Source organism: Lagenorhynchus albirostris, chromosome 13 (genome assembly GCF_949774975.1).
Source record: "Lagenorhynchus albirostris chromosome 13, mLagAlb1.1, whole genome shotgun sequence".
NCBI lineage: Eukaryota > Metazoa > Chordata > Mammalia > Artiodactyla > Delphinidae > Lagenorhynchus > Lagenorhynchus albirostris.
This window is the reverse complement of record NC_083107.1, coordinates 29,019,329-29,045,813: the sequence shown is the minus strand read 5'-3', so window position 1 is coordinate 29,045,813 and position 26,485 is coordinate 29,019,329. Positions and strand designations below refer to the sequence as shown.

General features: G+C 40.1%; 1 protein-coding gene across 1 annotated transcript in view; it reads right to left on the bottom strand.

Moving 5' to 3' along the window:
* The window catches only part of PAIP2B (poly(A) binding protein interacting protein 2B), a 44,845-nt gene extending 31,498 nt beyond the window's left edge, over nucleotides 1–13,347 (bottom strand). Inside the window, exon 1 of the mRNA XM_060169688.1 lies at nucleotides 13,198–13,347. The gene's annotated coding sequence lies outside the window, so the exon portion shown is untranslated. The remainder of the gene's footprint in view (nucleotides 1–13,197) is intronic.
* Between the last annotated feature and the right edge of the window lie 13,138 nt (nucleotides 13,348–26,485).

Below are 26,485 nucleotides of genomic sequence, written 5' to 3'. Positions count from 1 at the left end.
ATGAAGCTTCGCTCGCTCACCCTCCGCTCACCTCCTGCTGTGCGGCCCGCTTCCTAACAGGCTGCGGACCGGTATCAGTCTGCCGTCGGGGTTGGGGACTCCTGCTCTAAGGGAAAGAGAGGCTAGCATGGGACAATTAAGTTACACAGAGGAAGCAAGTAATCTACCCAAATACCAGGGGAAAAAGATGAGAATAGAATAACAGCTCTTCCAAGTACTTCACTGACATTCTCTCTTAACCTTCACAGCAATACTGTTGATATAGATGCTATTATTATCCTGGTTTTTCAGATAAATTCTCTGACATTCAGATATTTGTTAAAGCAAGGTACAACCTAGTGAGTGCCAGAATTGGGGCTTAAGGTTAGGTCTTTCTGTCTTCAAAGCCCATGTTCTTACCCACTACCCTACACTCTCACTCTTCCCACTTTAGTTCTAGAATGGCTCTGATATAAAACTCTGAATTTTCTCAAATACTACAAATGGGAGTAGGGGAAGCAGGCTGAAGAAAAACGCTATTCAACAAAGGACGAGGTCTTTGGAAGGAAACTACAAATAAGAATACATCACACACTAGTGTGTTAAATCAAAATAAATTATTCTCTACCATAAACATACAAAGCTCCATTTAATTTGAAGCTTGCTGGCACTTTTAGGATGAGAAAGCAGACCTCAAATAGGTCTATCCTATCCCTTATGTACAATTCCAAAATCCAAAAAGCTCTAAAAACTAAAAATTTTCCATACACTTCATGTCAAAACTCAATTGACAGTAAAACTTGGCCTGAACTGATGTGAAGCTATATATCGCCTTAATTTACCTTACTTAGTGTGAATACTCTTGTTTTGCTCAGAAATATTAATGTGTGCAACTAAGGGTTCTGCACCAGACCCCCTCAGGCATTACATATCATACAGAGAAAGGATCTCTCTAAAATCTGAAAATTTCTGAATTCTAAAACTTATCTGGGGCTTCCCTGGTGGTGCAGTGGTTAAGAATCCCCTGCCAATGCAGGGGACACAGGTTCGAGCCCTGGTCCGGGACGATCCCACATGCTATAGAGCAACTAAGCCTGTGCGTTACAACTACTGAGCCTGCGCTCTAGAGCCCGCGAGCCACAACTACTGAAGCCCACGATGCGCAACAAGAGAAGCCAGCACACCACAACAAAAAGTAGGCCCCGCTCGCCGCAACTAGAGAAAGCCTGAGCACAGCAACGAAGACCCAACGCAGCCAAAAATAAATAAAAAATTAAATTAAATTTAAAAAAAAACTTATCTAGCCAAAGATTTTGGACCCTCTATGGACCTGTATTCCAAAGTATTTTAAAAAACGATTTCCAAAAAATGAGATCAGAGATACTCAATCTTTAGGATTTCACAGACTAGGAAATTTTCACAAGTATTTTGCGGAGAACGTAAGATTGCAATTTGTTTTAACTAAATAAGGGTAATAGAAAACATCCTTATCAACATAATTTTACAAAGGGATATTGTAACATCCAAAAACATACTAAGGTCTTAATTCAATGCAAAAACCAATTCTTTGTATTAATAAATGCAATTTTATGAAAAACACTATGTGGTCCTAATTTTTTTACTTTTACCATGGCTGGCGAAAATTCACCTAGGACCAGCACTGGTCTGGTCTGAGGCATAGAGCCCAGCTGGCTACATAAAATTACTTCAGGCAGTTGTTAAAAATGCAGCCCCCAGGCTCTGTTCTAGCAGATCATGATTCAGAAGGTCTCAGGGTGGGGCCCCCAAATCTATATTGTGCATTAGAACGCTAGTGGCTTGTTTCTGCTGTGCAACAAGCTTCAGAACCACTGGCCTGGTCTGTAGGATCTAGTTCTACTCTCCTTTTTCTCCTCCTAATTCTCCTCTGTGGGGGTGGGAGCAAAACAGGAATGTTTCCATTTAGGGAGTCTGCCCAACCTGCTGTGTATGACACCAGTTATTCCTCCAACAGTTGATGTTGAACCAGCTGGTCAACTTTAAAACCCAGGGTGTCAGCAGTGGAACAAAAGAAATTAGGTAGCAGACAAGTGAGAGAAACTTGGTGAAGCAAAATTCCTTCATGAAAAGGTGTGGCTTCCAGAGCTGAGGCCTAAGTTCAGCACAGGTATCTTTGTCTCAGTTAAAATAGTAACAATAATAACCATTAAAAAAATATATATGTGTATGTATGTGTATTTTATGTGTGTGTGTGTGTAAATGTGTGTGTATATCTATCTATTCCTTCATAGCTGTCTCCTGTATCCAGCTTCTGTGCCAGCTATGATTTTGGCCTTCATTTTTCATCTTCAGAGGGATTATAAGAATTACTAGTATTACCTCAAACAATATGATGACAAATCACTAAAAAAAAAAAAAGAAAACCCATAGTATGCTTGATGTTTTATGAAGCAGACGATATTCTCCAACATACAAAATAATTTCAGTGAGTTATCCCTTTTTTAAAAAGTTTCTCTTATTCTCTTAAATTACTGTTTAAAAAATGTTAAGACTAAATAGCTAATATCTTTAAAAACACAAAAACCTTCAATTTAATAGGCACTCAAAGTTCTTTCCCAGTTAAAAAAAATATATCAGGCCCTTCTAAAGCAAGGCTAAATGTTAAGTGGGAAAGACAAAAGAGACATATAAATAACCCCCATTCTCATGGGATTAATCACTTAATCCTATTTGACCAGAATCTCTTGGTCTCTAAGCTCTGCAAATGAAACAAAATTTCTCACTTGATATTTGGCTAGGACTTCCAATCATGAAACAAGAATTGTGTCATATCCCTGTATACGGCTCAAACACTGAACTCAAACACTTTGCTGAGCAGCAGCAGAGAGTTAAATCTTTCATGATCTGCCCCATAACCTGTGCACTTCTTATACTCCCAGATTTCTAGAATTTACAGTTAGTATATAGCAACTGGTCACAAAATTTAGTCCCTGGCCTAGCAGCATCAATTATCACCTGGCAACTTGTTAGAAATGCAAATTATCAGGCCCCAGCCCAGACCTGTGGAATCAGAAACTCTGGGTGGGGCCCAGCAATGTGATTGTGAAGCACCACTGGTCTACAGCAAGTAGAAAAACGTGTTTCCTTCTATAGGTCCAAAGCCAGGGGTACTGTATATCCTATCTTGATATGAAATAAAGACATCCGATTAAAAGACATACTCTCCTCACAACTCCCACCCTCAACCCAATATGTATTATTTTAAATGAGTTAGATAACAACACAAGCAGCAATCAGAGATTTAGTCTGAAATAGATACTAACCAGGCATCAGTTCCCACCCAGCCTGATTTCATGCAATACCATTTACATCCTCTTACACCTAAAGTTCTAAAACAGGATCTTCAAATATGCGCCTAATACACTTCAGTGATTCTATAATAAAACATCAACTAGGTCTGAAAATATCAAACTTACTAAAGAAGACAAGTGGAATTATTTGCTACGTATTAGAACTGCATTCAACAGGGAGTTAAAATTCAGGATTTTTTTCACCTTTATATTTCCAAAGTTAATAGAATTAAACCAGAATGCCCCATTCTTCAAAATCTTCTAGCTACGTTGATTTTTACTGCATTACTTCTTGCTTTCTGTGGGGATAAAGCAGAGCCCTGGTAGGCACATTTAGTATATGTGCAACACCTCAGAACTAGAGTTACATCTGGTAAACCCTCAGATGGTGAGTGTAACCTCAGCACTAGCCTTGGTAGCAAAAAGACACGGAGAACACCACTATCAAACAAAAGTTCTCATTAGGTAATTACACTGTTTTGCTTCTGTTTACACTGCAATCACTATGTTAAAACTTCACTTCCCCTGATTTTAACGCATTTTATTTTACGTATTTATTTTTGACTGCGCCACGCGGCTTTCGGAATATCTTAGTTCCCCGACCAGGGATAGAACCTGTGCCCCCTGCAGTGGAAGCATGGAGTCCTAACCAGTGGACAGCTAGAGAATTCCCTTAATGCATTTTAAAGGGTGGGCAAGACCAGTCTATAGTCCACAAAGTACCTACTTTCAAAAAGCAGGTAATCCCCATGCAACTGTTTCAGAACACAGACAAATGGAGAACCTTCTAATGATTAGTATACAGGTAGCTCAACACATTAAACAGAACAAAAATAACACAAAAGAAAATCACAGGCCAATTTCCATGTTACAAACATATAATTTCAAATAAAACAGGATCAAATAAAGTCAAGCAATTCATTTAAAAATTTATTTAAAAATAAACAAAAAAGTTCTGATCAAATAGGGTTCAGCCCAGAAATGCAAGGATGGTCTAAAATTAAGAAATACGAAAATGTATTTTACCATATTAACAGGCAAAGGAAAAAAAACTACATGAGCATCTCAATAGTTGGGAGAAATAGATATATAATTTTTAAAAAAATTTTATATGCATAAAAAAGGTCCAAAAAGCAGAAAACAGAATGTTTTGGGTGGAAAATTTAAGACATTTTTCTTTATATTTTGTTTTCTGAATTATTATAAAAAAAGTGTTTTCTTTTATCATCAAGGAGAAATGCTATTTTCATTGATACATATTCAAATCTTTTCCTTTTCTTATTTTTCCTCATGTATGTATGTCACATATAAACTAGAGGGCATGAATTTCCTGCCCCTTGAGATAGATTAGACCACTTTGGGGACGTGCACTAGATAAAACTGCCCTACCTTCATTTTTTTAAAGGTCCTCCTATAGCAACATGGAAAAAATACAATTAGATAAGTTTAGAAATATTAAAAGTGTAAATACAATTAAAAATAATATGTATGCATATGAAAAAATACTATAAGTGAACATGAAAAAGAAAGCAATGCAGCTATTGAAGCAATGCCATTTGACAGTTTCAAATCATTTCATTGTTCTCAAAATATTTTTTAAATATACAAAACTGAGTAAAAGAAGAAAAACAAGGCTGCCACTCCTTCCTAGGGCCTCTCTTCCAATCTCTTCTACTGTTGCTATGTATTCACCTAGTACCAAAGAGATGGGCAGCAGCTCAGATCCCTTTTTCTTCTTTTTCTTAACTCCATTTCATTCATTCATTCACTCATTTTTTGAAAAGGTAATACAAAAACATGACTCAAAAATTTTTTAATATATAAAATATAAATGAAGGCATATGGCAAAATCCCATTCCCACTCCTATTTCTTCCATTGGTTTCTTATATATCATTTCAGAATTTCTTTTGCAATTATAAGCAATGTATATTCTTATTCTACCCTTCTTTCGCTCTTCCTCATTCTTTTCACAACTATACAATATTCCATGATTTGGATGTTTCAAGGTTTATTTAACCAGCTCCTGTTGACACACTGGAGTCATCCTTTTCATGCTATTACAAACAATACCAAGCATAACTGTGTACATACATCAAGTTCATTTCTGAATGTGCCTTGCATGAAGCTTCTGGAGTGGTGCAGGATATTAGATTACCACAAGGTCCTACGTTCACCAGCCTGAGAAGTCAGCTCCTTTTCTTATTATAGTTCTCATTATATACAGCAATATGTAGCAAAAGACTTAACAATTCCTTGAACCAAGCAAATGTACTCTTAGGGGACTTATAAAAGTAAAGTGACTAAACAAAACACCCAAGATGAACCCATTTCTTTTAAATAATGCAGACACACACAACCATCAAATATATCCATCGAAATGTTAATCATCTCAGTATGGTAGATCTATGACGTGCTTTGTAGCTTTTCCCTCCTTTTGCCTATCAATGCTTTCTAATTTTACAATGGTAAATACGTATTATTTCTATAATACAAAATTAAAAACTAAAAATAAAATGTTAATGAAAATTAAGTTGGATACATTCCATTCCTTCAGTCTGTCTTTTATTTGCATAGTGCCTCAGAGTTCATAAGGTATGTTTATATGCATCATTTAATTCTTATACTAACCCTATGTACTTTCATTTTGTCAAAATGGGAAAGGAAGAAAAAAGTAAAAGGAGGCCACAGATGGTTAGACAGCTGTGCCCAAGGTCATTCAAATAGAAAGCTGGCAGTGACAAATCTCAAACATAGATCTTCTGACTTCAAATTCAGTGCGCTATCAAAAACATGATCATTGTTTCCTTAATTTTAACAATACCTTGAGAGTTAATCACATAATCAGAATTTGACAGATGAATTAAAATTATACAGCAGGGTCATTAATTAATGCTCATATAACCAAATCTTACTGAAAAGAGAACATTGGCATACAACCCCAAAAATTCCAGAGTCAGAAGAGGGTGTGGGTTTTCAGTATCCTCTTAAATAAATTACCCATCTGGCAAAATATGTCTAACATGGCCTAAAGTGAATGCATAATAAAAGAAGCATTCTCTCAAGGTGGAAGAGTACCACTTCCAAAATGACCTCTGCCTTTGCCACCACCATGGACTCCTGCTCTAGTTCTGCAACACCCCAGGGTGTCTCTGATCACCTTAGAGAATTTTAAAATATGAATAAGCCATACTTTTCAAGGGAGGGTGTGATCATATAACAATGTTTTTTAAGTTTGGGACTTATTGACCAAGATGATGATATTTTGGCTAGAATGTATTCTTTCTCTCCAAATGTCTCTCCTTCTTTTCTATAAGATTATAGAATTATACATTATTTTACAATGGACATGGAGACTACCGATAAATCTTGGTTTGGTAAAAATATATTTTAATTCATCATTCCTCAAACTATGTCTCATGTAATCCTGTTCCAAAAGATGTATAGGTATGCTGCAGGGGTGGGGATGGGGAGAAAAGCCATGGTTAAATACAACGTAGCCCTTTTGGAGAGCCATGCTTCACAAAAGACATTAATATAATAAAGGCTCTAGAGATGTTCTGCATTTCAGAAACCTTTGTTTAATCCAGTTTATTTTCACACAAAATTCTACTATGGCATAACTATTCACATCTTATGCTCAGAGAAACTGCTTGAATAAATGTAACTACTACCTGAACGCCCAAAACAGATATGGCAAATATGGATTATCCTTAAATCTTTCCTACCACAAATTATCTTCATAAAGTCCCTATTTTCAGTACAGTGCACCCCTACTTCTTTACCTACCAAGGCCCAACTCAAATACCACCTCATTTGGGACGTCCCTGGCGGGCCAGTGGTTAAGACTTCGCCTTCCAATGTCGGGGATGCGGGTTCGATCCCTGGTCGGGGAGCTAAGATCCCATATACCTCGTGGCCAAAAAACCAAAACATAAAACAGAAGCAATATTGTAACAAATTCAATAAAGACTTAAAAAAAAATACCACCTCATTTGGGAAATCTTCCCCCAGTGTTCCATATCACGAAATACTCCTTTCTCCTGGTTTAGATAGCATTTTATTCATATCTCTATTACTTCACTTACATAATAAATCAGTTCATCCATCTGTCTCCTTGTTAGCTTGTGAGCCACTTGAGAATAAGTTTGATTACATTTTCAGCACCTTGAACAGTGCAGGACACATATGAACTTCATGCTGAAGTAAACAATTTCACTACACTGTAATAGTTCCCAAAAGTCAATATTTGTATTTTTAAACTGTTACTGATACCCTGCCAACAACTTGAGAATATTACACTTTCTCCCTAAAATTTGCATCCATTACTGAGCAGCTGTGGTCATAGTTAATTCAGGTGTGAATTAACTGATAGTTTTTTCCTGAGGTGATTTTTGTTTGTTTGCTTTTTGTTTGTTGTCTTAATCTACCAGGAGCATACAGTAAACTTCATTATCTTTTTATACCTCTGCCTTTGCACCTGCTAGTCCCTACTTGGATTGCTGCCTCAAGGTTTTATTCACCTGGAAAACATTCCTACTCATTCTTTAAGAATGAGCTTAAACAATACCTTCTCTGGGAAGCTTTCCTATCCTTCCATCCTTTTAGGAAGAGTGAGGGAATTCCTCAAGTTAGACATTTGTACATTTATTACCATGTATCAGGCACTGAACTAAGTGCCAAAGATAGAGGATGAAGATGTTAACCCTCCCTGGTGGAGCACAGTCTAGTAAGGAAGACAGCCATGTGAACAAATAACCACACTATAATAATGTTAAATGCAATACCAAAAGGAATATCTATGCAATATTTGACACGTGTCAGGTACTTTGTTAGGTGCTTTATTAGACACTGTCTATGACCATGTTAGATAGGTACCTGAATTGGACAGAAGTCCATGAAAAACTCTAAGGACCACTCTATATTCAATTGTTTTCTGAAGAAACTGTCTCCAAGAGGTTCTTTTTGTATATGCTACAGTCTGTGTCATAGATAATACATGAAACTAATCCTACTTCTTTGGCCACAAACTCCTGGACCAGACTCAGAGCTCTAACTAAGAACAATCTACAGGTTGAAATTGAGGGAGATCACCTAGGCCATGGCCTGGTTCAAAATTCTTCTCAACAGGGGTTCTCCATTTTAGAAGGTGACAAACCAATCCAATCAGATACTCTCTCTTAGGAAACACAAATGTTGGGTGAACAAAGTAAAAGAAGGTAGGTCTCCAGAGCTTAAAACCTATCCTAAATACTGCTAAGTTACTGTCCTATAAGGTTGTGAAAGCACTAGGGCCAAGGGACAATATGGTGGCTAAGATGATATCCCATTCTAGTTTACATTAAACCCTCATCATCAAAAGTAGTATGTGTGTCTCTTCCTTGCAACCCACAAGGGCCTAGCACATCAGATCACCACTTCTGAAATTAGGAAACAGGCTTTAAAAGTTCAACAGCTTGACTTAAGTCACTCAGTTGGCAGGTGGCAAAGGCAGAAATGAAAGACCAGATCAGTATGATTCTTCTAGAATATCCTGCCAGTTACGTGGGTAAATGGCCTCAAAATCAACTAATAACAAGTAGAGAGGCTCAAAAGAATGTACGCACAGAGTAGAACAGAAATGTTCTGGAAATCAGTATGCTAGGGGATGTGAAGTGGGAGGGACCATAAAGGGTTTCACCTTGGTCAAGTTAATCTCTAATTCCAAACTAGACCTCTCTCCTGAGCTCCAGACTGTTAGCTGTCTGTCTTTCTTATTCAAATTTAACATCTGTAACGGCATCAGCTTTTTTTAAAAAAAATATTTATTTATTTATTTGGCTGCGTCAGGTCTTAGTTGCAGCTCGCGGGATCTTCGTTGTCGGTGGGGGATCTTTAGTTGTGGCACATGGAATCTTTAATTGTGTCACGTGGGACCTTTAGTTGCGGCATGTGGGATTTTTAGTTGTAGTATGTGGGATCTAGTTCCCTGAACAGGGATCCAACCCAGGTCCCCTGCATTGGGAGTGTGGAGTCTTAGCCACTGGACCAGCAGAGAAGTCCCAGGCAGCAGCTTAATCTCTAGTTTGTTCACCACAGTCTAAAACAGAGTCTGGCTTATAGTAAATGCTTAATAAATATTTGTTGAACAATGAATAAGAGAATGAACTCTCAAAGAAGCTAAAGGCACATTCTACAGTGGATTGCAGGGAAAGTTACCAAGAAATAGATTCCAGGGCTTATTTACAAGTACAGCTGATACTCATTATTTGTGGATCCTGTATTTGCGAATTTGCCCACTTGCTAAAATTTATTTGTAACCCCCAAATCAGTACTGATGATGCTTTCGGAGTCACTCATGGACATGCACAGAGTGTCAAAAATTTTGAGTCACTCCTGAGCACGTTCCCAGCTAAGGTCGAACTAGGCAGTGCTCTGCTTTTTAGTTTCAGCTCTCATGGGGATGACTGAGGACACAGACAGTAGAGGGCAGTGCAGTGTAGTGCAGGAAGCTCTGGCTTGTGGGCCAGTAGGGTCTGAATCCTAACTCTGGCACTTATTAGGGGTTGGCCTCAGGCAAGTCACTTAACATTTCTGCACTTCATTTTCTCTTTTGTAAAATAAAGAAATAGAATCTACCAGGATGAGTTGTATTTAGGATTTATGATTAAATCTATGTGAGAAATGTACATATTTTCCCTAGGAGCAATGGTTCAATATTCACTAATTTAGTGTTCTGTGTGATTTTATAGATCATAATCACCATAAATAATGAGAATCAACTGTAATTACTTATAACAAGGTAACAAAAAAATACAGAAAATAATTCTTTGGATGGAGGGTAGGCAGTGGGAGGCTTCAAGAAGATTTTGAAATAGAACCTCACCAGGCACATAAGACGTGGAAGAGGCTTTCAAGAAGAGAGAACAGTACCTACAGAGAAAGGCCCAGGTATGTGAAATAAACAGGTAGTTTGGGAAATGGCACTTTAGAAAGTCTAGAGCAGTAGGAGATGAGGACAGAACACCAGACCACAGTGCTTCTCTTTGCCCTGTACACATCTTATACTGCAGAAGCTTTCCCTCTGCATTTAATTTTTGGTTTTCAGGTCTCTCTTCCATCAAACTATGAGCTCCTTAAAGACAAGGTCTCTAGAAGAAATCATAACTATAGTACTCTACATTTGCAAACGAGTAATTACTAAGCACAAACACACCTGAAAAGATTGAACTTTGGTTTTCAACTGCAGCCTTATACCAACTCACAATAGTGACCAACTCATAGGACTTCTAGTTGATGACTGCTAATAATTCTGTCATAATTTTTTTGTTGTTGTTCTAGACATCTGGACATTTGTTAGTTTTAAGATCTTCTTCTTTCCAGTGAGATTTTCTGTATTAACAGGGCTCAAACATATGGTCCTTTAGACAATGCTGCCTCTTCAGAGTAAAGACTCCTTTTAATTCACTCTATTAGACTTATTTCTTTATATACAAGATACAGTCTTAACATAATAAAATACAAGGAGGCATATTGATATATATGTCACAAATAGGATAAGGAAAACAATAAGAATTTTTCACAAAAGCTTGCAAAATTCTGGCCAAAACACAGTGGATGTGATATTAAACTCACTGCTTACATTTCCCCACTAAGAAGTAGGAAAAACAACTGCGATTTATGTAAAGTCATGAAACTAAGCACAGTTAGAATCTACTAGGCTTTGTACACATGTGTTTTCTTTCTTCCCTCTTCCCCCCCTGCACACAGGGTAAAGGACCTGTCAGGCTTATCCTAGTACTTCCATTTCCTCCATCCCCTCAAACAAAATCCTCACTGTCCAACATCTAAATTCATATTTTCAAAACTTTAAGTCTCAATCAAAACTGAATATGATGTTACTTCTTCCCCATAAAATTCTTGGCATATTTTATTTAGGCACAACATAATTTATACTTTTATCTAGAAACATATGGCTACAACCAACACTACTGAAACCCAAACTGATATACTATGAAGGTGAATACAAATTCTCTGTGAAAGGGGAATAGAGAATACTGTTTTTAAACAGATTTAATGCTATATTATCCACAGGCTGGGTGTGATCAAATCACATAGCACCATACAGCTACTTGACAAAGTAGGGTGGTCAAGCCCTTACCTACATTGCACACTCTCGGACACCCCAGTTAAGTTGTTTAAAGTATAATCCAATTCTATCTACTTAAAAAATAATAATGATACATTTTAAAATTTCTTGCTTCCAGTAAACCCTTCTCATTTGCATTTTCAAAAATTATCACCAAAACAACTATAATGGGACAGATTCTGGAAAAGATATAATGATCAATGCCATTTTCAGGAAGGGAAGAATGGGTTACCATTAACAAAACTGATTAAAGTCCCCAACCTTGAAAAGCTCCCTGTACAGTGTATTCTGCCTCTCTTGCGTTCACCTTCCAGGAGCCTGGAAGGGGCAAGTAGAAAATGTTAGTTTCCATGAGAGATGAAGATGAAATGTAAGGGATGGGAGGGAGTAAAGGGCTCACTCGCTTAAGGGAAGGATGAAGACAAGTGGCCAAGGTCCCTAACTCAAATCAGGTGTTGGTGGGAATGTAAATTGATACAGCCACTATGGAGAACAGTATGGAGGTTCCTTAAAAAACTACAAATAGAACTACCATACGACTCAGCAGTCCCACTACTGGGCATATACCCAGAGAAAACCATAATTCAAAAAGAGTCATGTACCAATATGTTCACTGCAGCTCTATTTACAATAGCCAGGACATGGAAGCAACCTAAGTGTCCATCAACAGATGAATGGATAAAGAAAATGTGACACATATATACAATGGAATATTACTCACCCATGAAAAGAAACGAAATTGAGTTATTTGTGGTGAGGTGGATGGACCTAGAGTCTGTCATACAGAGTGAAGTCAGAAAGAGAAAAACAAATACCGTATGCTAACACATATATATGGAATCTAAGAAAAAAAAAAGTCATGAAGAACCTAGGGGTAAGACGGGAATAAAGACACAGACCTACTAGAGCATGGACTTGAGGATATGGGGAGGGGGAAGGGTAAGCTGTGACAAAGTGAGAGAGTGGCATGGACATATATACACTACCAAACGTAAAACAGATAGCTAGTGGGAAGCAGCTGCATAGCACAGGGAGATCAGCTCGGTGCTTTGTGACCACCTAGAGCGGTGGGATAGGGAGGGTGGGAGAGAGGGAGACGCAAGAGGGAAGAGATATGGGAACATATGTATATGTATAACTGATTCACTTTGTTATAAAGCAGAAGCTAACACACCATTGTAAAGCAATTACACTCCAATAAACATGCTAAAAAAAAGACAGCCAAAAAAAAAAAGAATGAAGGTTTGAGTAACGTGGGAACGCAGGGAGTTTAAGAAACGCAAATAATGCAGGGGGACCCGCGAATGGGGGAGGGGCGAAAATGCGCAACTCCTACCCCTTCCCATCTCCGGGAGGGGGACGGCAGGAGGCAGCACTCGTCAATTTGCCTGGCAGTGTCGCACCCGGGCAGTAAAGGGACTCGCAAGCCAGAGACTTCAGTCCGAATATTAGAAGGGGGCTGAGTCGGGGGGGTCAGGGAAGTTGGGGGAGGGGGAAGAATAGCGCGCCGGTGCGGGGAGAAAGGGACTAAAGACCGCCTAGCACCTCCGAGGGGCAGGGACTGACGCCGGCGGATGCCCCTTCTCGCCGAGGGCCACGATGTGGGACCTGCCGGCTTACCTCCTCACTGGAGCTCGGGAAGGCGCGTCCCGCCCCTCACAGCCCCGACGGCAGCGGAAAGGGAGGCGCAGTGTGCCCCCAGAGCCGGGAGAGCGGCGCTTCCCGCGCGTCCCCTCCCCGGCAGCCCGGGCGCCCGAGCCCACCTGGGCTGACCAAAAGCCCCTCCTCCAGACCGTACTCTGCTACTCCTCCGAGAACCTGAGCCGTCGCCGCAGAGGTCGCCGTCGCCAGAACAGTCTCGGCCTGTAGTACCAAAGCGTGAGCCACGGCACCCAAGGAGCGCCGCTATCACTCGCTAGGTTACCTCTTACTGCACACTGGTCCTCACCCCGCCCCCGAACCCAAGCCATTGGTTGTTGGGCACCGCCCCATTCGTCTATTGGACCAAAGAGGATGCCGCTCAGTCACCTAGAAGGGCACGTGTGCTTCTTATTGGTCTAAATGTGAAGCAGTTCCCGCCCACTCCCTCAGAAGTTCCAGCTTCTGATTGGTGTTAATGCCTGTCTTTTCGCTCCCTGAGTTCTTTCCCTCGGGGTGGAGCACCTCCTTGAGAGAGCTCAGATTGGCTGAAAGGACTCTACGTTAGTCCAGTAGAGGCATTGGGCCAAGGAGCCTTCGGGTCCCCACGTGGGGGAGGAGCCCAAGGCGCAGCACCTCTGGGTTTGTTTACACAGGCCCTTGCTCCCGTTTCCTTCCATTGGCTGAGCCAGCAGCCACTCCCACTGGGTTGCGCCACTCAGTCTAGCACGGAGGGGCGTGGAGGCGGGCCTCAGGGGGTTTCCCCCAGCTGTCAATTACCAAGGGAGGAGCTTTGAGCAAGGCTGACTGGGACATGGTGCGGCCCTCCATTGAGGAAATTTGGGGAGTTGGAGCAGAGGTACTCTTCACATTTCTAGAGACAAATCTAGCTTTCTGAATGTTAAAAAATATATAAAACCTTACTATCCCTTTGGATTTACGGCGTCCAATCTTTGCTTGCGAAGGACTTTGAATTTTATCCTTCAGGAAGTGGGGATTTCTTTATGGAAATCCTTACACATCTTTGTCTCTCTCCACCTCTCCTGTTAACTGTGTACATAACACAAAGTAGAGGCTTAGTAAGTGATTGCAAAATGAGTGGATACATGATAAAAATGACAAGAACAGCTAAGTAAGCTCATTAAATAATACAGTAATTAGATAAATATATATGTAATATATTAAATATAATTAAGTAAATACATAAATAATTAAATAAATTCTTTCATTTAACAAACATTATCGAGCATATGCTACGATGTTCCAGGCTCTGATCTAAGCTCTGGGTATATATGAACAAGACAATGAAGATGCACCCAGGGTGCTTATTCTCTAGCTGAGGAAACTGACAATAAACAAGTAACCAATAAATAATAAAATGTCCCAGTCAGAATGACCATCATCAAAAAGTCTACAAACAATAAATGCTGGAGAGGGTGTGGAGAAAAGGGAACCCTCCTACACTCTTGGTGGGAATGTAAATTGGTACAGCCACTATGGAGAACAGTATGGAGGTTCCTTTAAAAAATAAAAATAGAGCTACCATATGAACCAGCAATCCCACTCCTGGGCATATACCCTGAGAAAAACATAATTCAAAAAGATACATGCACCTGAATATTCACTGCAGCACTATTTACAATAGCCAAGACATGGAAGCAACCTAAATGTTCATCGACAGAGGAATGGATAAAGAAGATGTGGTACATATATACAATGGAATGTTACTCAGCCATAAAAAAGAGTGCAGTAATGCCATTTGCAGCAACATGGATAGACCTAGAGATTATCATACTGAGTGAAGTAAGTCAGACAAGGACAAATATCATATGATATTACTATATGTGGAATCTAAAAAATGGTATAAATGAACTATTTACAAAACAGACTCACAGATTAAGAAAACAAAATTATGGTTACCAAAGCGGAAAGGTGGGGGGATGTAAATTAGGAGTTTGGGATTAACATGTACACACTACTATATATAAAATATATGATCAACAAGGACCTACTGTATAGTACAGGGAATTCTACTCAATATTCTGTAATAACCTAAATAGGAAAAGAATTTGAAAAAGAATAGATATATGTATATGATGTATAACTGAATCACTATGCTGTACACCTGAAACTAACACAACATTGTAAATCAATTATACTCCAATATAAAATTAAAAAAAAATTTTAAACAATAAAATATGCTTTGACTAAGCACTACAAAGAAAAATAAAGCAGGGTTAAGAAATGGTTAAGGGAATGCCTGTTTTAGGTTTAATAGTTTAAGAGCTGTTTGAGGAAGAAGCATTGAACAGAGACATGAATAATGTGAAGAATGGGAAGAGGGTACCATTCCCAGGGCCATTAGGCTGCACAACTCTAGAATCACTAGTCATATTGCTTCTTGCATTTCCAACTTGGGTTATTAGGTATATATCCTTTTAGGATTGTCTACTCTGGTTTTAAGCTTTATCTGATTAAATAAATAGATCTTACAAGAAACACGTCTCTTAGAAAAAAAATCTGTCTCCAAGATGACTTCCCCATACCCTCCACTGCTTATTTTCCTAAGGCGGCTTCAGGTGTATAGTGAGCGAGGGACTTACATGATCCACAGCTTTGAAAAACAGAGTCTTCAGGTCAGTATGGTGTCCTTGCACAATCAGAAATACTCTTCAAGGATGAAGATTTATTGCCAGGAAAGCAATGGGATGTGGGGAAGAGTTGGTGGGCTCTTGTTGCTTCCCTCCGTACTACTGACACTGTCTCTTATAACTTCGTGACTGGATATCACTAATGATAAAGAGAAAGTCTTAAAAGCAGTTAGAGAAAAAAGGTACATCACATGGTGGAGGTGAGGAGGGGGAGACAAGAACTACATCAGACTTATCAGAAACTATGGAAGCCAAAAGACAAGGGGGGAGGTAGCTTTGTGGATATTTGGTGGTAGTATACAGACTAGATAGGAGTCCATAGAGACAGAAAGGAGACAATAACCAGTCATGTAGTTATAGGGGATGGTGTCAGCTGGAGAAAGGGAGACAACAGGAGTCCACCAACCCTTCACCACATCCCACTGCTGTCCTAGTGATAAATCTTCATTCTTTAAGGGTATTTCTTTTATTTTTACTGTGGTAAAATACACATAACAAATTTTTTACTATTTTAACCATTTTAAGACTTCCCTGGTGGCGCAGTGGTTAAGAATCCGCCTGCCAATGGAGGGGACATGGGTTCGATCCCTAGTCCAGGAAGATTCCTCGTGCTGCAGAACAACTAAGCCCGTGCACCACAACTACTGAGCCTGCACTCTAGAGCCCACGAACCACAACTACTGAAGCCCTCGCGCCTAGAGCTCCTGCTCCGCAACAAGAGAAGCCACCGCAATGAAAAGCCCGCGCACCGCAACGAAGGGTATTCCCTGCTCACTGCAACTAGAGAAAGCCCGTGTGCAGCAACGAAGACCCAATGCAGCCAAAAATAAAATAAATAAAAATTTAAAAAGTATACAGTTCAGTGGCATTAAGTATATTCACATTGTTGTGAAACCATCGCCACTGTCCATCTTCAGAATGATTTTATCATCCCAAATTGAAATTCTGTACCCATTGACCACTAACTTCCCATCCTCCCCTTCCCTCATTTCCTGGAAATCACCATTCTATTTTCTGCTCTATGAATTTGACTACTATGGGTACCTCATGTAAGTGGAATCAAACAATATCTGTCCTTTTGTGTCTGGCTTATTTCAGTAGGCATAATGTCTTCAAGGTTCACCCATGTTGTATAGCATTATAGCATGCATCAGAATTTCATTCCTTTTTAAAACTAAATAGTATCTGATTGCATGTATAGATATGCAACCTTTGTTGATCCATTCATCTGCCAATAGAATTTGAGTATTGTGAGTAATGCTAATATGATTGTACAAATATCTGTTCAAGTCCTTTCATTCTTTAAATTCTTTGGGGTATATACTCAGAAGCAGAATTGTTGGATCATATGATAATTCTATGTTTACTTTTTGGAGGAACTGCTGTTTTCCACAGAGGTTACTCCATTTTACATTCCCACCAGCCGTGCATAAGGGTTCCAATTTCTCCACATCCTTGCCAGCACTTTCTATTTTCTGTTTTTTTTTCATATAATAGCTATCCTAATGAATGTGAAGTGGTATCTCATTGTGGTTTTGGCTTGCATTGTCCTAATTATTAGTGATGTTGAGCATCTTTTCATGTGCTTTTTGGACATTTGTATACCTCTGGAGAAATATCTATACAAGTTCTTTGCACATTTTAAAGTTAGGTTGGTTTTGTTGTTGTTGTTGTTTGCTTTTGAATTGTACGAGTTCTGTATGTATCTGGACAGTAATCTGTTATCAGATATATGATCTGCAAATATTTTCTTCCATTCTGTGGGTTGCCTTTTCTCTGTTGATAGTGTTCTTTCAATGCTTGAAAGTGTATTTCTGGAGGGTATGGTGGAGGCTAGTAGGCAGACAAGTAATTTTTTTTCTGAAGGAGCAAAGCATTCCTTGTAGGCTTTGTTTAAATTACTTAATCAGACGAAGCTTTAAACCAGAGTGGTTTAAACTACTCTGAAGCCTGCGTGCCTAGTGCCCGTGCTCCGCAACAAGAGAAGCCACGACAATGAGAAACCCATGCACCGCAACAAAGAGTAGCCCCTACTTACAGCAACTAGAGAAAGCCCGCGCACAGCAACGAAGACCCAACACAGCCATAAATAAATAAATAACATAAGAAGAAGAAGAAAGAGGAAGACACAAAACCAAGGAAAGCGGGAGATCTAACAGAAGACAAAAATGAAGGGAATCCCCAGAAAGACAATGAAGGGGCAGTAGCTGTGCAACAGTCCTAGAGAGCAACCTGCTTGCAGTGGAAAAGAGAACTTGGGACTCCAGGAGTGATGTCTCCCAGAAAAAAATGGATTGGATATGTCAGCTATATGTATGGCCATATCAACAGGCAATTTTATAGCTGCGGATTAGTTAGTGATAAATTCATAGAAGACTAAGGGGGAATTATAAGTGTGAGAAAAAGACAAAAGAAAAGGCACATAATTATACTACTCTTGGTGGCTTAGCTACAAACGATAATAGCAAATACACACATAGCGCTTACTACGTGCCAGGCACTATTCTAAATATTTTACATTTATTAACTCATTTAATCCTCACAGTAGCTCATTTTGCTGATCAGAAATCTTTGACAAAGAGGTTAAATATCTTGTCACACAGTGTGTTCATTTCCTCTTGTTGCTGTAACAAATTACCACAAACTTAATTGTTTAAAACAATACACATTTATTATCTTACAGTTCTGGAGTCTAGAAGTCCAAAATAAGTTTCAATGAGCTAAAATCAAGGTGTCTGCAGGCTGCATTCTATCTGGAGGCTCTAAGGGAGAGCCCATGTCCTTGCTTTTTCCATCTTCTGGAGGCCACCTACATTCCTTGGCTCGTGGCCCCTTCCTCATCCTCAAAGCCAGCAGTGTAGCATTTTCTCTCCCTCTGACTTCTGCTTCCATCCTCACCTCTTCTCTCTCTGACTCTGATTCTTCTGCCTTCCTCTTAATAAGACCCTGGTGATTACACTGGGCACACTTGGTAATCCAGGATAATTGCTCCATCTCAAAATCCTTAACTTAATCACAACTGCAAAGTCCCTTTTACCATGTAAAGTAAAATATTCACAGGTTCTGGAAATTAGAGCATCAGCATCTTTGAGGAGACATTATTTAGCCTATCACACACAGCTAAAGGTGGAGGCAGGATTCAAATCCAGATACTGTTATCTCCAGAGTTCTTACTCTTATTATGCCCTGTTGCCTCTATGACAATATTTGCATGGTCAGAATCATGTTGGCACTGAATATGGATTCACACTGGGAAGACAGGGAGAGGGAAAGTATGTAGTGAGTGGCATAAGAGAGCTAATTCCCCTTATTTCACAGTGGAAAGGCATTAGATAGACTAAATAGATAGTCTTAAAAAATCCAAGAATAAATATATAACCAAATTATTAATACATGAGGATACATCAAAAGAAAACGTAAGGGGCTTCCCTGGTGGCGCAGTGGTTGAGAGTCTGCCTGCCGATGCAGGGGACGCGGGTTCGTGTCCTGGTCCGGGAGGATCCCACATGCCGTGGAGAGGCTGGGCCCGTGAGCCATGGCCGCTGGGTCTGCGCGTCTGGAGCCTGTGCTCCGCAACGGGAGAGGCCACAACAGTGAGAGGCCCGCGTACTGCAAAAAAAAAAAAAAAAGGTTATCAAAAGAAAAGGTAAAAAGGTTGAAAAAGTTGCCTCGAGGATGGAGGAGGGGACTGGTGATTTTCATTGGAAGTCTTGGAAAATCAACTGATTTTGTAAAACATGCATAGGCATTAGTTTGATTAAAGAGATTTAATTAGAAAACCATAAAGTGTGAATATGGGACCCTGTTTACGGAGTTTCTATTTTCAGTGTTCACCCTGCTGGTTTTTGCTCTCATGTTCCCCGGCTCCCTGACCTTGTCTCAGGATCCTGTTTCTTGGCTCTGGCTCCTTGCATGATGGCTAGATTTGGCCAAGTTCCTCAGCCCTGGCACCCTTCCTTGGACACAGCTTTGGTATTTGTCCTCTAGCTGCAAGTCTGGGCCTCTGAGTATCTAAACCTCCACTATCAGAAGGGGGACAAACAAGGACTAATCTAGCTTTGGTGGGTTCCAGGCATGACATGTGGGCAGAGCAAGTCTTTCTGATTTTTATGTGGGCTGAAGCCAAAAGGTAGAGACCAGAATGAGAGGCAAAAGTAGGGATCCTATACCTGGGAGCTCATTTTAGGGAAAACGCAGAGAGCAGGAGCCAGGTTGTAGAGCCAATGTAGGATGAGTGAATAGGGGTGAAAGAATGGAAATTTCTTCCAAGAACAAAGAGAGACAGAGGGGCCTGGGGCACTGGATGGGCATTGACTAGGGGTGACAACCAAATGGACCATAGCAAATAGGTCCTTGGCCTCTCGTTAAGATCATTAACAAATACTCCAGTATTTTTTTCTAGACTCATGGTAGACTGTACTTTTCCTTCCCTTTTAAAGTTAGGCATGAACATGTGATTTGCTTTGGCCAATGAAATGTAAATGGAAGCAATATGTGTTACTTCTGGACAGGCCAGGTGCAAGGCCTCTGCATGCGGCACCCTCTGAGCAAGTGAAACTAGACTAACCACAAAGGCAAAGAAAAAGGCTGCCTAAAGTCGTACTAAGCTCACAGCCACCCTGAAACACGCCTCTTGACATTGCCCTGCCCACCAGAGGGACAAGACTCAGCTCCACCTACCAGAGGGCAGGCATCAGCCCCTCCCACCAGGAAGCCTACACAAGCCCTTGGACCCACCAGGGGACAGACACTAGAATCAAGAGGAACTGTGATCCTGCAGCCTGTGGAAAGGAGAACACAAACACAGTAAGTGAGACAAAATGAGATGACAGAGAAATATGTTGCAGATGAAGGAGCAAGATAAAAACCTACAAGAACAACTAAACGAAGAGGAGATAGGCAATCTACCTTAAAAAGAATTCAGAGTAATGATAGTAAAGATGATCCAAAATCTCAGAGAAAGAATGGAGGCACAGGGCTTCCCTGGTGGCGCAGTGGTTGAGAGTCCGCCTGCCGATGCAGGGTACACGGGTTCATGCCTTGGTCCGGGAAGCCACGTGACGCAGAGTGGCTGGGCCCATGAACCATGGCCGCTGAGCCTGCACATCCGGAGCCTGTGCTCCGCAACGGGAGAGGCCACAACAGTGAGAGGCCCGCGCACTGCAAAAAAAAGAAAAAAAGAAAAAAGAATGGAGGCACAAACCAAGAAGATACAAGAAATGTTTAACAAAGAGGTACAGGATAAGCCCAAGGAGGAACAGGCTGAGACACATATTAATCAAACTAACACAAATTAAGAATACAAGTGATGGGCTTCCCTCGTGGCGCAGTGGTTGAGAGTCCGCCTGCCGATGCAGGGGACATGGGTTTGTGCCCCGGTCCAGGAAGAACCCACATGCTGCAGAGCGGCTGGGTCCGTGGGCCATGGCCGCTGAGCCTGCGGTTCCGGAGCTGTGCTCCGCAATGGGAGAGGCCACAACAGTGAGAGGCCCGCGTACTGCAAAAAAAAGAGAAAAAAAAAAGGCTAAAACATTAGCTTTTATAAATGGATCAATCAGAAACTAAAATACAACTATGTAATAAATGATTATACTAATGAGAAATCAAGACTATGTGGGTGAACATGTTATCAATTATTAGTGTTGACCAGAAACTTTTGGCCACAGGTCTTTAACATAAAGAGACTTTGCAGAATAAACTTGAGGTTAGAGCTGGCTGATAAAATATTGATAGTTTCCGAATTTCTCCACAAGTTTCTTAGGTCTATACTGATTTCAATGATCTAAATATTCATTTGCAAATTCATCTATTTTAAGGACATTGGGAGTAATGATTTTTTTCTTCTCCTTAGTGCTTGCATCTATTATGTGATCCTTATTTTTTGCCTGGCATTTTTAATTACATGTTGTGACTGCCTGATTTATTCCTCAATAAAATTGCCACCTCTTTAATGGTCATGTTTTAGAATTCTTGATTTCTCTACCTCACATACACATGTCCAGCAAGTATCTATTTATGGATGAACTTTAAAGATTCATGTTGTGAATATGAGCCCATAAACACCACCACTACCCAATTTGTCTTTCACAAGCCTTTATGTTTATATAGGAACTTGCATTCTGAAAGCAAAGCTCGTCCACATTCCCAATGATGAGAAGGGTTCCACTGTACTTTGTAAACCAAAATTCCAAGAATGCCTCCAGGTTCCAAATTTACCCCTCCTGTAATAGAAAATCCAGGGCTGACCTCTTCTGCTGAGGTGGTAGTTTCTGATTACACAATATCGTGTTCCCTTCCTGGGGTTGCAGGAGCCCAAATACTCTTTTGAGAACCTCTCGCCTACATAGAAACACAGACTGTTCATTTAGCAATTATAGCTGTCAGCACAGCAAGCTGGCAAGAGAGAGAGCAGGTTCTGGCCCTGGGCAGGGAGCCCTTGCCAGAGCCAGGACTTCAGGGCCTAGGGAAATAGGTAGGACAAGTGACTCTAATTTGTTACTTCCCCAGCACTTATTCGCATCTTGTATCCTGGCAAACAACATATATATTACGCATACTTATATGGTAGAGAGGAAGGTTAAACAGGAAATGTAGGAAGGAGGTAAGAACAGGAATGGTCTGTGGGTCTCCAAGAGCTCAGATCTAGGTGATGCTGCCTCATCCATTCATCCCTCCATTCAACATTTACCTACTGACCATTTATTCTATACCAGCTACAAACTGGATGCTGGGGACTCACTGGTGAATGTGACCTGGTTCTTGTCTTTGAAGAGCACACAGTGAGTGGAAAAGACCAAAATATAAATAAGAACAACAACAGGTTTCAGACTTTATGGGGCATAGAGAGGACATACAAATAGGAATGGAATAAACTGTGGTTTCCACAATTTCCACATGCCCCTTTGCCCAAAGGAGCAAAATTTCCTGTTTCAGCTAATGCTAATGCTGAAAAAAAAAAAAAGCTAATGCTTTCCAAGACTCTTCTTTGAGGTTTTCCATCATCTGAACAGGAAATCCTGAAATTCCTCAAATTTTTACGGTACATGCTACCAGGTGTATTTTATTTTGGCCTGTAAATTGTGTTAAGCCTGGGATGGCTATTTAGGTATTACATGTGTATAAATCTTGTCACCCTGAGATCCCTTACTTGATGGTGGTGATTATCTTGTACTCTCACATAATGGCAAGCATAACACTAATTATATAATAGCTACTCAATATGTATTTTGAATTGACTAGTTACTGAATTATCAGAAGGCCCCTCATCTCTCTTTCTAACTCTCAGATACTCCATATGAAATATTAAGAGAATTGCCCCACCCTCTTTACCCTCTCCTAAAATTGATGATCAAGGCCTCTGAAGAATGATTATATTTTGTCTGGATAAGGGTGAATAATTAGCATTCTCCCTTTCACAGAATTCAAGATATAGACATCAGGGAAGGATAAAGGTAGTGCCCTTTGCTAGTCAAGACTCTTTAGATGCAACTGACAGAAACCCAGCTTGAAATTCCCTTAAGCAAAAAGGGAAATTATTGGTTCATCTTACTGAAAAGTCTCAGGATTATTATTAGAATCAGCACGGCTGGATCTAGGTGTTCAAACGTCGTTAGGCCCTATTTCTCTTTCTCTTTCTCTCTCTCCACACTGTTCTCTTCTGTGGTAGTTTCGTTGTTAAGCAGGTTCTCTAACTCTGGTAGGAAAGATGGACACATGCAGCTTTTGACTTTATGATTCTCGTAACATTCAGTTCCAGAAAAGGACAGAGCCTTGCTCCCCAACCATGATCCTAGCACATCTCATGTAGTGACTCCAAATGGCTATAATTGTGTCACATGCACACTCATTTGACTGACTACTGGGAACAGTAGGAGGAAGCACCACAATTGTCTAGGCCTAGGTCACCTTTCCACCCCTGCACCAGGAGGTAGGTAAGGCACCATGATTGATAATGTTGCTAGAACCATTAAGGATGGGGAAGGGAAAGTTCTCCAATAGAAAAAGGGATATTGGGCAGGCAAAAAACAGATATCCACAGGTTCCTTGATTATTCTTACCTAACCCAGAAGCCGGGAGAATTCAAGTGTATGTAGGGCAGTGGAACATACTGAGGGACCATTATTTATCCTTTGGAGGATGACTGCATCTTGACTTCCCTTTCAAACACTGATGGCATCTAACTGGTAGAAAGGGAGCTAACTGCTCGAACTTGCTCCTTACTAGTTCTCCTTTCCCATGCACAGTAGGTGAGGTAAGTGGGCTCCAAGTAGGCTGTACTCATTTTCCCAACTTGTGGGAAGTTGTGGTTTATTTTATAGGTGGATCAAGGTCCCACATGGCCAGGTCACCCAGAGCAAAGAACAAGGTAAGAGGTATGAAACAGATAGCACAATCCAGTCTACTTGGAGCTGTAGTGCACGGTGCCTGTCTCAAAGCCCAGTCATAGATTGGACCCATCATGGATGCAGTTTGATGGGCACATGGGTTCAGTTCAGGGGCTTATCAGAGACCAACCCTATGAACAAAATAAATGCCCCACCTCAAAAACTGGTGGGATGGGGTTATTAATAATCTCCTGGCCCTCCTAACTATGCCATCTCCTCACTAGGAAAGAGAAAGTACTGTTAATCGTATTGTAAAACGTTAATTGGGTCCTGTTCCTTAGTGATCAAAGTCATGGTGGGTTGGAAGATGCTCACTCACATGTCTGGTAGTTGATGCAGGCTCAGTTGGAGCTAGCAGCTGAAGTGTCTTGGCTCTATTCCACATGACTTCTCCATGTGGCTTGTGTTTCTTTCAGCATAGTAACTGGACTCAGAGAAGACGTACTCACAAAAAGGGAAGCAGAAGTTACTCATCCTATTAGGCTTTGTTTCAGAAGTCCCAGAAACATCATATCCACCTCATTCTATTGAAAAAAGCAGTCACAGGCCAGCCCAAATTCAGTAGGGGAGAAAGTAAACTTCACCTCTTGATGTGAGGAGAACCATGCATAGAGGGAAAGGAGGAATTTTATTTTTGTTGGAGGCCATCTTTGGACACAAGCTACCACACAGTTTGGGCTTTACTGTAATACAATAACATCACATATTTTTTAAATATTTTATTTCTATACCTTATTTTTCATTAAAACTGATGTTCTCTCCAGAAAAAAATGGATACATGAAGATTATGACATATTTGTTACGGTTATCAAAATATGAATAGCAATGATAATATTTAGCAGTGCATAAGGATATTACTTTTAAATGTTTATTTGGGATGGGGGGTAGAAATAACATGTTCTTTATAAGTTGTAGACATCATGTAATTTATGGCATTGGATTGTGGGTGATCTGTGTCATAGTATTAGAATATTTTGTTTATAGATAATAAAATATACACAGGGATGCTAGAAACAGAGGCCAGTTCTGCTATGGCAGAATCCCTGTACAGACCATTCCTCCCACTGCCTACAATAAAAACTCTGAACCAAATAATAATACAAAATAATAATAACTATTTGATGACTCTCTGCATGGGAATCAGTTTTGGAGAAGTGACTTGCAAGTGGAAATAAAGGCCAAATTAAGACATTCCGTGATTAAAGAAATCTAAGAAGTCCTTTTATTTTGCCTTGTTTTGTTTATTACCAGACACAGTCTAGATGAAGGGCTATAAAGAAAATTCCTTAGGCTGCAGGGAAATTACACCAGATGGAAATTCAGATGCTCAGAAGGAAATGAAGTGTTAACAACAATAATAGTAAATACCTAGATAAATGTAACGTATTATTTTCACATTTAGATTGTTTAAAATATGTTTGACTGTTTAAAGCTCAAGTTATAAAAGTGTCTGGTGACCTTTTCAACACATGTAGATGCAATTTATATGACAACTTAGACAAACATCAACTGGGGAAGGGATTAAAGTGCCTATATGATTACAAGTAACATCACATATTTTTAATCTTTAAAAAATTTCCCATTTGATAGCCAAACAATATTATCTTATTTAAATTTACATATCCTTAATTACTAGTGAGGTTCTGAGATACATACATACACATATATGTTTTTAGGCCACTTATATATTTTTTCTAGGAACAGTCTGCATCTTTGGTCATTTTCTCCCTCATGATATCTTATTGATTTATAGGAGCTGTTTATATGTCATGGATGTTAATCCTTTGATATTTGTTGCAAATATTTCCTTCCCATTTGTCTTTTAACTTTATTCTTTTTGCTATTTGCTATTTCAAAAATTTTTTGTAGTCAAATCTACCAATGTTTCCCTTTAGGTATTCTGGGTTTAATGTACTCCTTGGGAAAGCCTTCCCTATCTTAATATCATAAAACTACTTTCCAGAATTGAGGTGTTGGTGCAGCCATTTCACACTAGTAACTCGCGTCTTAAGTGCTAGGTGCAAGGCCACTGCATGTGGCGCCCTCTGAGCAAGTGAAACTAGACTAACCGCAAGGCAAAGAAAAAGGCTGCCTAAAGTCGTACTAAGCTCACAGCCACCCTGAAACACGCCTCTTGACATTGCCCTGCCCACCAGAGGGACAAGACTCAGCTCCACCTACCAGAGGGCAGGCATCAGCCCCTCCCACCAGGAAGCCTACACAAGCCCCTGGACCCACCAGGGGACAGACACCAGAATCAAGGGGAACTATGATCCTGCAGTCTGTGGAAAGGAGAACACAAACACAGTAAGTGAGACAAAATGAGATGACAGAGAAATATGTTGCAGATGAAGGAGCAAGATAAAAACCTACAAGAA